Consider the following 9,271-nt stretch of genomic DNA (forward strand, 5'->3'; position numbering starts at 1 on the left):
TATATACTAGTTTGCATCTTCTAATCCCGTGGCAGCAGCTTTTTGGTTACTGTTTCCTGACCCCTGGATCAAAGCTATGAGGATCGGTCTTGAATAATACAAATGATGACCTTGGAATGTTGCTGATGGAGCATTCTGTAGTTTTCTGAGAATGATTTCTAGTAGCCCAGTCTAGATCTTTCTCTCCTAGTAAATTTCCTAAAATAAATCTCTTCCTATTAAAAAAACACCTGAAGTGTATTCTACTTTGCATTGAACCTTGGCAGATATAACTTTCAACTAAAAGAGGAAATGTGACAAATTCAACTCAGAACATATTTCATTTCAGTTGCCACTAAAATGTGCAGATCTAGTTGTTCAACAAATAATTACTTAGTGGCTTAAAAAAGCAAATTATATAAAAATTAAACATTGTAAACCAAAAAAAAAGTGATGTAGAATTGCCAGGAGGCCTGGAAATATCTCAGCCTCAGAGATACCCAGCTGGAAATAATACCCAAAATTCCCACCCCAGAATTTGTCTGTGCCCGAAGAACTTGCTCTTTCTACGTTGCTGCTAAGAGTTCCTCGCAGACCTCCTATAGCTTACTCTTGACATAGAGTAGTGGAGATTGTACCTGGTTATTGGTTGGTCCTAGATAATGTACCCACAGGTTAACTTTAAGGGAGGTGAGAAAGTGAGTATATGCTATTTTTAGCTTCTAGAGTGAGAGACAGACTTTAAGGTGGGAAAGTCTCCAATCACCAAAAGGAAGACAAACACTAGATGGAAAAGAAAAAGAAAGACAACATTCACTAGAGTTCACTTTTTAGTACCCATGCCAAATATTAACATAAACCCTTCTCCCAAACTTAATCCTCCAGAAGAAAAAATACTGCCAATTAACATAATGCAGCTGCTCCTTATAAAATCAAAATGTGCTTGCTCTCTCCCTAAAAGAATCATCACCTGAAATCTCATTGGTCCACTGATTCTGGCTTTTACAGAATCTCTGTATGACATTCAATCCTCTTCTGGTTCCTTCATAATGCTGTCTCAGAATTCCATAACCCATGAACAAAATTATAAAGCTAACCATCAGCAGCATGCTCTAGAAGAAAGGGATAAAAAAGGAAAGGCAAAATGAGTTTAAATATATGTGTGGCAGAACAAGTGAGAAAATTAGCAGATCTTATCATCTTTACTTCTGTGAGAAGTCACAAGACTGTAATTGATACATCTAACTTCTATCCCACACCCCTCATTTCATGTTCTCTTGCCCAGAGCCATCAACTGCAACTGCTTAGGCTTCATTACTTGATTGAATGATCCAAACCCTCATTCCTAAGGAATCTGGGCTCTTGATGGTCTTGTAAGATGGTCGGAGTCTTTCATTAACTTTACCACTGAACATAGCAAGACCAAGAGTCAACTCGAGGAGATCCGTGAGTCTCATACTCTTTTAAGCCTCTGCTGACACTCCTCTGATAGCGAGGATCAATCATCCGTGCTAGCAGCTCTTTTGGCTTGTTTTCCTGGTGACATGAAGAGATTTGGGCATCCAGGTGGCAGTCTTAATTTCCAATCAGTGGTACTATGGTGTGTCCCCTGGTAGAAGCATTCCTCTCATGCTCATCAAGCCCGCCAAACCAGCACACCCTAGAATCATAGGGACAGAAAACAAAACACTTTCCAGTTTATATTATATGTAAAGGGTACACTTTCCACTTCCATCTTGGAACGTATACTTTTGCGATGGAAAAAAATAGGGGTATATTTTGGTTGCTGACTTAGAGCATATAGCATATCTCGTAGAATAGCACCTTAACCTTGCAAAATTTCCCAACTAGCATTATACCTGAGTTTTCAGTAGACCATCCCACCTCTCTATAAGACCGCTTATCTCGGGTGATGGAATAAATAAGACTGGTGATCTCCATAGTTATCTGCCTTAACCCTCTCACCATAAAGGGTTTTCTTTGTCAGAAGCAATGTTTGAGGGATATCATGATGGTATATAAGACATTTAAAGCTATGGATGGTGATATGGTCTGAGGCATGATGGTCAGGGATATTGAATGTTGTCATCAGAGAGCAATCATCCAAATAGTCCCATATAACCCACTCAATTCCAGGCATCCTACTTTCCAATCAATGCCCTAATTTTCAGTAAGAGAGAGGCTGTTAATTCAGTTAGTGCCTAAATTCAGCAAATGAAAGTTAAACTTGGTTTTCAGCCATCTAGAGGTATAGAAAATCCATAGTTTTCCGTCCACACTTTCAGTTACGGTCACTTTACAACACAATTCACTGAAGGATCCCATAGGCTATGGTTGGTTATGTGTTTGAACAACAGTTTTTGCTATAAAGATGAGAGTTGGTTAAGGAGAAATGTATGTAAAACAAATGATGAAGTTAATACTGGTTACCAGAAAGCAAAACAAAAAGAATTGAAAACATAAATTTTTGGACATAATACTCAGTTGAACTATTCTCCAACCAAAAGAGGGTTCAAAATATCCTACTGAAGTTCCTGGATACAGATTATAATAATAGATTACCTGTATCAACTAGTTACCAGTTTAACGCTTCTGATGCCTGAAGAACCCTTTGTCTTATTTTCACCAAGTGATTGTTTAGCCTGTGTTCGGAAATCCGAGATGACAGAAAATTCAGCCTAATCTGAGGCTGATCTATCTTTTTTTGTGTGTGTGTTTGTGGCCTTTTTGTCTTTTTAGGGCCACACCTGCGGCATATGGAGGTTCCCAGGCTAGGGGTCCAATCGGAGCTGTTGCTGCCGGCCTATGCCACAGCCACAGCAACTCCAGATCCGAGTCGTGTCTGCAACCTACACCACAGCTCACAGCAACGCCGGATCCTTAACCCACTGAGCAAGGCCAGGGATCAAACCCGCAACCTCATGGTTCCTAGATGGATTCGTTTCCGCTCCACCTCGATGGGAACTCCCCAAGGCTGAACTATCTTAATAGCTACCAGTTCTCCCTTGAGTTCTTGGAGTTTTTTTGTTTTTGTTTTGACCACACCCATGGTATGTGGAAGTTCCCAGGCCATGGATTGAACCTGTCCACCATAACAGTGACCCCAACTTCTGCAGTGACAATGCCAGGTCCTTAAGACACTGTGCCACAAGGTAACTCTTCCCTTGTGTTAAATGTAATTTACATCCTTAAAACTAATTTCACAGCTTGAAGTCTTTCATATTTCATTGTTAATGAAGTTTCTGCAAACACATATAATCTTCAGAAGTTCCTGTTGTGGCTCAGCCCTAACGAGCCCGACTAGTATCCATGAGGATGCGGGTTCAATACTTGGCCTTGCTTAGTAGGTTAAGGATCCAGCATTGCCATGAGCTGTGGTATAGGTTGCAGATGTGGCTTGGACCTGACGTTGCTGTGGCTGTGGCGTAGGCCAGGAGCTGTAGCTCTGATTCAACCCCTAGCCAGGGAACTTGCATATGCTACGCCTGCAACCCTAAAAAGCAAAACAAACAAACAAACAAAAAAAAAACCCCATAATCGTCCAAGCAGAAAGTGAATCATAGTTTATTAAAATGCCTTAAAAGTATAGATTATAGTTCTGTATACCAAGATAATTTATGGTTCAATTTTAATGATTTTTGTAACAATTGAAGTCCATGAGTTGTTTCCTTTAATAACTTAGGGTTAGGCAGCCTCCTCAGCTATTAACATCCATTGGATGAATGACTTCTTACTTTGAAGATGGAATTGGGTACAGGTAGTTTCTTTGGCAGAAGTCTTAAGTAAGGTTCCCTAGAAACAACCTGAGATAGATACTTGTTTGCATGTGACTTATTGAGAATGCACTCAGAACACCCAGGTGAGGGAGGGAAGGAAGCAGGATGGAAAAGGACTTACATAAGCAAGAATGGGGTTTCAGGTGAAAACTATCTTCAGCCTCATCCCACAAGAAGCTATGGAGTATAAAGTATCCTTCAGAGCCCTTTTTGCCTTGAAGCAAGGGAGTGGAATTTTTGTACCCCTGCCTCAGATATTTATTAGTCCTTGTCCAAGAAATGAGAGGTTGTTATAACTCCCAGGAATCTCCAGCCCAGAGGCTTCAAGCATACAATAGAAATCCTCCAGATTAACGAATCCGACTAGGAACCATGAGATGGCGGGTTCGGTCCCTGGCCTTGCTCAGTGGGTTAAGGATCCGGCGTTGCCACGAGCTGTGGTGTAGATTGCAGACACGGCTCGGATCCCAAGTTGCTGTGGCTCTGGCGTAGGCTGGCAGCTACAGCTCCGATTCAACCCCTAGTCTGGGAACCTCCATATGCTGCGGGAGTGGCTCACATAAAGGCAAAAAGACAAAAAAAAAAAAAGAAATCCTCCAGAGAAAGTTGCAGGTATGACCCATTATCCCAAGTACCAATGACAGCTGGGCATTGAACACAACATCCAAACTGGTTAAAGAAATCTCAGAAGCACTGGGTGGAACATCAACAAGGTCTGCCAAGGTCCACCTCTTGCATAGATCCATGCAAGATTTGTGCTTTTCACATTAGGTTTGCTCCATCCCATCACAGATTCACCAGGATTCTAGTTACAATTTCTGGCAAAATGTAAGAGAGGAGGGATTGTGAGAGGAGCTATAGCCCCTGCTGCTGCAGTTGGACTCATGGTCGTCATTGATATTTATCATCTCTCCTCTCTACTGACCAGCCTGGATTTCCCTCATCCTCAGGTAGTCTTTGTGCAGGTCTATGCATTTTGTCTGGTGGATGACCCAGATTCTCATCTCAGCTCATGGGGACCCTGAGCTCCTGATGACCATGCTCTTATCAGGTCACGGTTGCTGAATTTTTCCATCTACAGTGAAAACTGGCCGTGGAGTACCAAGAGGCTCCTTAGTGGATCACCCAAGTGCCAAGCATTTTTGCCTGTCCCATTACATAGTGGTAGCCCCACCTCCTCACTATTATGGAAGTCAATTTCCCTCACAAGGTGGTAGCTTCTTTTTACCGGCACAAAGACCCCTAAGTGGCAAGATGGCAGTCATGGTATTAAGTTAAATAGGATTCTTTGTTCCCCAGTGGAAGTGTCCTCTGTCTGGAATTAGGATCTAGAGAAATATAGAACCTAAAAGTTGTGGGGCTAAGAAGAACAAATTCTTCAAAAGGATTTCTGAGAGTAATGATGAATGGGGCCACTCTTACTCTTTGGTTCTCAGACGTGTGTATTGTACTGACTGAGGACACAGCACCATATAATGACTGCTGGTTTAAGATAAAGAGGAATAGCAACCCATGCTCACAAACTGTCATTATAGTCAGATGTTAATTCTTTATCAAGGTACAACAGCATTACTGTAGATGCTTTTCAAGGTTAAAATAGAGTTCACCTCTATGCTCAAATAAAATTCTCTGCCTCAAATGTCATGGCTTTACTCTAGAACCCAGGTGGTCTTCACTGTGACCCTCCTACTGGAATTGCTAGGATAAATATGTGGGTAATTCTAAATAAATATTGATTTATGAAATAACAATAACAATATCTTGTAGAGTTTAATATAAAGAATTATAATACATGACAGCAGTAAGATATGCGATGAGTAGCGAATGTAAAGGGTTCTGAGATCCCTGCATTGTTCAAGTAGTGGTAAAAGTTGTAATTTATATTAGAGAAATTTCCGTCAGTGTAGGTTGCATATTAAAATCTCTTTTATAACACTAAAAAACAGTAAAAGAATGTACAACTAGCAAGCTAATAGAGGAAAAAATAGAGTACTAAAAATTTTTTAATATAGGAATTCCTGTTGTAACTCAGCAGTAACAAAGCCGACTAGTATCCATAACGACTCGGGTTTGATCCCTGGCCTCACTCAGTGGATTAAGGATCCGGCGTTGCTGTGAGCTGTGGTATAGGTTGCAGATGCAACTCAGATCCCACGTTACTGTGGCTGTGGCATAGGCTGGCAGCTATAGCTCTGATTCGACCCCTAGCCTAGGAACTTCTAGATGCTGCAGGTGCAGCCCAAAAGACCAAAAAAAATTTAATTTAAATTTTTAAAAAGGCAAGAATAGAGCAAAAGGTGCATAGAATGTATTGGATAGATAGAAAAGAAGTAGATAGCTGGTTTGCAAATCTCTCAGTTACTATAGCAAATATAAACGGGAATAAGAATCACAATTAGAAAGTGAAACTTTAAGACTGAATGTAAAACTTTACTGTATGCTAATTTCAAGAAATACACCTTAAGTATAAAAATATAATGAGGCTGGGAGTTCCCCTGTGGCTCAGCGGGTAAAAGATCCAGTGTTGTCACCACAGTGGCTCGGGTCACTGCTGTGGCATGAGTTTGATCCCTGGCCTGGGAACTTCTGCATGCTGTGGGCATGGCCAAAAACAAACAAACAACAAACAAACAAAAAATACAATGAAGCTGGTCCCTGGCCTTGCTCAGTAGCAAGGATCTGGCCTTACCGTGGCTGTTGTATAGGCCAGCAACTAAAGCTCTCATTCGACCCATAGCCTGGGAACTTCCATATGCTGAGGATTCAGCCCTAAAAAAAAAAAGTCTGAAAGCAAATTAATAGAAAAATGTATATCTGCAACCAGTAATCAAAAGAACCCTGATGTTGAGAAACTAACATTAGACAAGGTAATCTTTACAGTGAAAGGCTTTATTAAAGGTAAAGATGATGTTTCATAATGTTGAAATGTCAGCTCACCAGGAAGATAGAAATTTGTATGTCCTCCATGATGTAGCTTCAAAATATGCATGACAAAAATGGACAAAACTGAAAATAGAGAAATATACCACCATAGTAGGAGGTTATGAAACATATCTCTCAATAACATAAAAGTGGACGAAATATCAGTATAGATGTAAAAGATTCATACCACACAATGTTACCTAATTGACACATATATAAAACTGCAATCAATGACTGCAGAACACAGATTTTTTTTCTCCCAGTGCACATGAGTGGGAACTTAAAATTTTTTCTTTAATTTATTGGAATATAATTGACTTACAAATCTGTGTTAATTTCAGGTGTATAGCAAAGTAAATCAGACATACATATACATATGTCCATACCTTTTCAGACACTTGAGTGGGAACTTTTTAGAAGGAGCCATGGGCAGCAGGAATTAGAGACCTAGTCTCCCTAAAAGAATAATGGATACAATTATGTCTGTCTTTCCCCCCATACATTTGTGCTCTAATTCCACTCTCTTCTTAAGTGAGTGGCAGATGGGAGTTTGTTTCGTCAGGGCATGTGAGGCTCATATCACTTTGGGTATTATGAGCAAAAGGTGAGAGTAAAAACTAGAGTCATATTTTGGAGGAGACTCCAAGACCTCCCTTGTTGTGCTCAAATACAAAATAGATTACATTTCCCAAAAGTGAGATGGATCTGGTGAAATAGGATTTGTGGCAAGAAGTGGCAACCAGGGAGGTAGAAGTCAAGGAAAAGTAAATCAGGCAAAAGTGAACTGATGCAAAGAAACTGCTGAGATGGAATGTGGATATTTGCTAAGGATTTGTAAGGGGTCCCCAGACCTTGGAGGTAGGTCATTCTGGGTTATGCTCCTGCTTTCTTGAACTATTTCATTGATAGTAGTATCTTCCTTTGTATCCTGAGTTTTTCGGTATGTATTATATACATTTTTAAGTACATACAGAAAAACTCAGTAAAGTTCAACACCAGTGTTAATAGCAGTCATTTATGAGAATGTGATCGGTATATACTGATTTTTGCTTATTTTTTCATTTTGCTTATTTGTATATACTGATTTTCCTAAAATAAACTAATAAGCATGCATTACTTGTGTAACTGTGTAACTCCTTTGTTTCTGCACTACATTCTAGGACAACCCCCTCTTTTTTTTAACAGCAAGCAACCAACCTCAAAAGCCTACAAACCTGAGGTTGATCATGAATCCAAAAACCACCACAGCACAAATCACACACAAGTCTGCAGTCACCATCTTGTGATGGAGCCGCAGTCATAGGGGGGTGTTCTCTTTATCAGTTGGATCTAACAACTTGTGGGGCTTGAATTCATGGTGTGACTATAAAGCAGTCCTGAGTTTTGTTCCCACAAACACTCCAAATTGTATAGGTTCAGGAAGAGGTGTCTTTCAAAGAAGTCATTCCGCTTATATCAGTTTTGGATTTCCTCTCACAAAAATGTCTTCAGAGCTAGTTTGTAAAGCTAAAAGAAAATCAGTTTCTTTATAATTTGTAAGAAACTCTTTCTTAGCTTACAGTCTTACTCCTCTTTTTAGTCCTTCTCTCCCTGCTTTCTTAGCTAAGTTTCATCCCTTCCTTCTTTGTATTCTTTATTTTTACTGCTAATGTGTTTGACTAAGACTTCAAGGACTTATTGCTGAGGACCTGGGGAAAAGAGTGTGGGAAAGGGTTCTGAGCCTTAATAAAGCCTGGGACTTGGGGAGGGGGGCTGGGAGAGGGCTGGACAGTTTGAGTGTGAGGGCCAAAGGTAAAGTGACATTATAATTTATCACCCTATTCTGGGATATTTTTGAGTGCAATACAGGACATGATTAGTAATTATGCCAGGTCAACCCAGGAAACACGGTTACCCTGGGGGTATAGGGAACAAGTCAGGGAAAGCACTCTGACTAATATCTGTCCACTTGGGCTGACTTTAGGGCCAGAAATGGGTGTAACTGGCTTAGGGCCATAAATGTGAATTGCCGGAGATAGAGGATGGCTTTTATTTGAGGATGGAGCTATCATTACATTTGATCATTTGATCACTGGGACAGATCCATGTTTAATTTAGGGAGATCTCATTCAGTAAGAAACAGTTTAATTGAATTCGTTGGAATTGCTTCTAATAGGTTTTTACATTTTTATGACATACACTTTTGGATACTCATTAGAAATAAAAATATTTGCTAGGTATTATAACAGACCTACCCACCTATATATTATCTGTCATCTTCCAAGACTCCACCATAACCCTGGAATTTTCACATCTCCTTCTCTTGTCAAAAGACTAATAAAAAATAAACCACAAACAAAATCCCTCTAATTATATGATTATTCAGTCTAAGTTGTTCCTTCATTCAATACCCTGTAGTCTGTTCCGTTGTCCTGTGTTTTCAACTCTGGAAAAGCTACAAATTCATTCAGTTGGTTGGCCTTTCTACATAAGTTGTTTACTGTATCAAACCTCATTCTTTCTCATGGAAATGGGCCTATAATTCAGTGTCCATACCATGTATATTAAAGAAGTTATTGTTTTGTTTCTTAAGTCACTGTTCACTATAGCACACA

The sequence above is a fragment of the Phacochoerus africanus genome, chromosome 9, assembly GCF_016906955.1.
Source record: "Phacochoerus africanus isolate WHEZ1 chromosome 9, ROS_Pafr_v1, whole genome shotgun sequence".
NCBI classification, from domain to species: domain Eukaryota; kingdom Metazoa; phylum Chordata; class Mammalia; order Artiodactyla; family Suidae; genus Phacochoerus; species Phacochoerus africanus.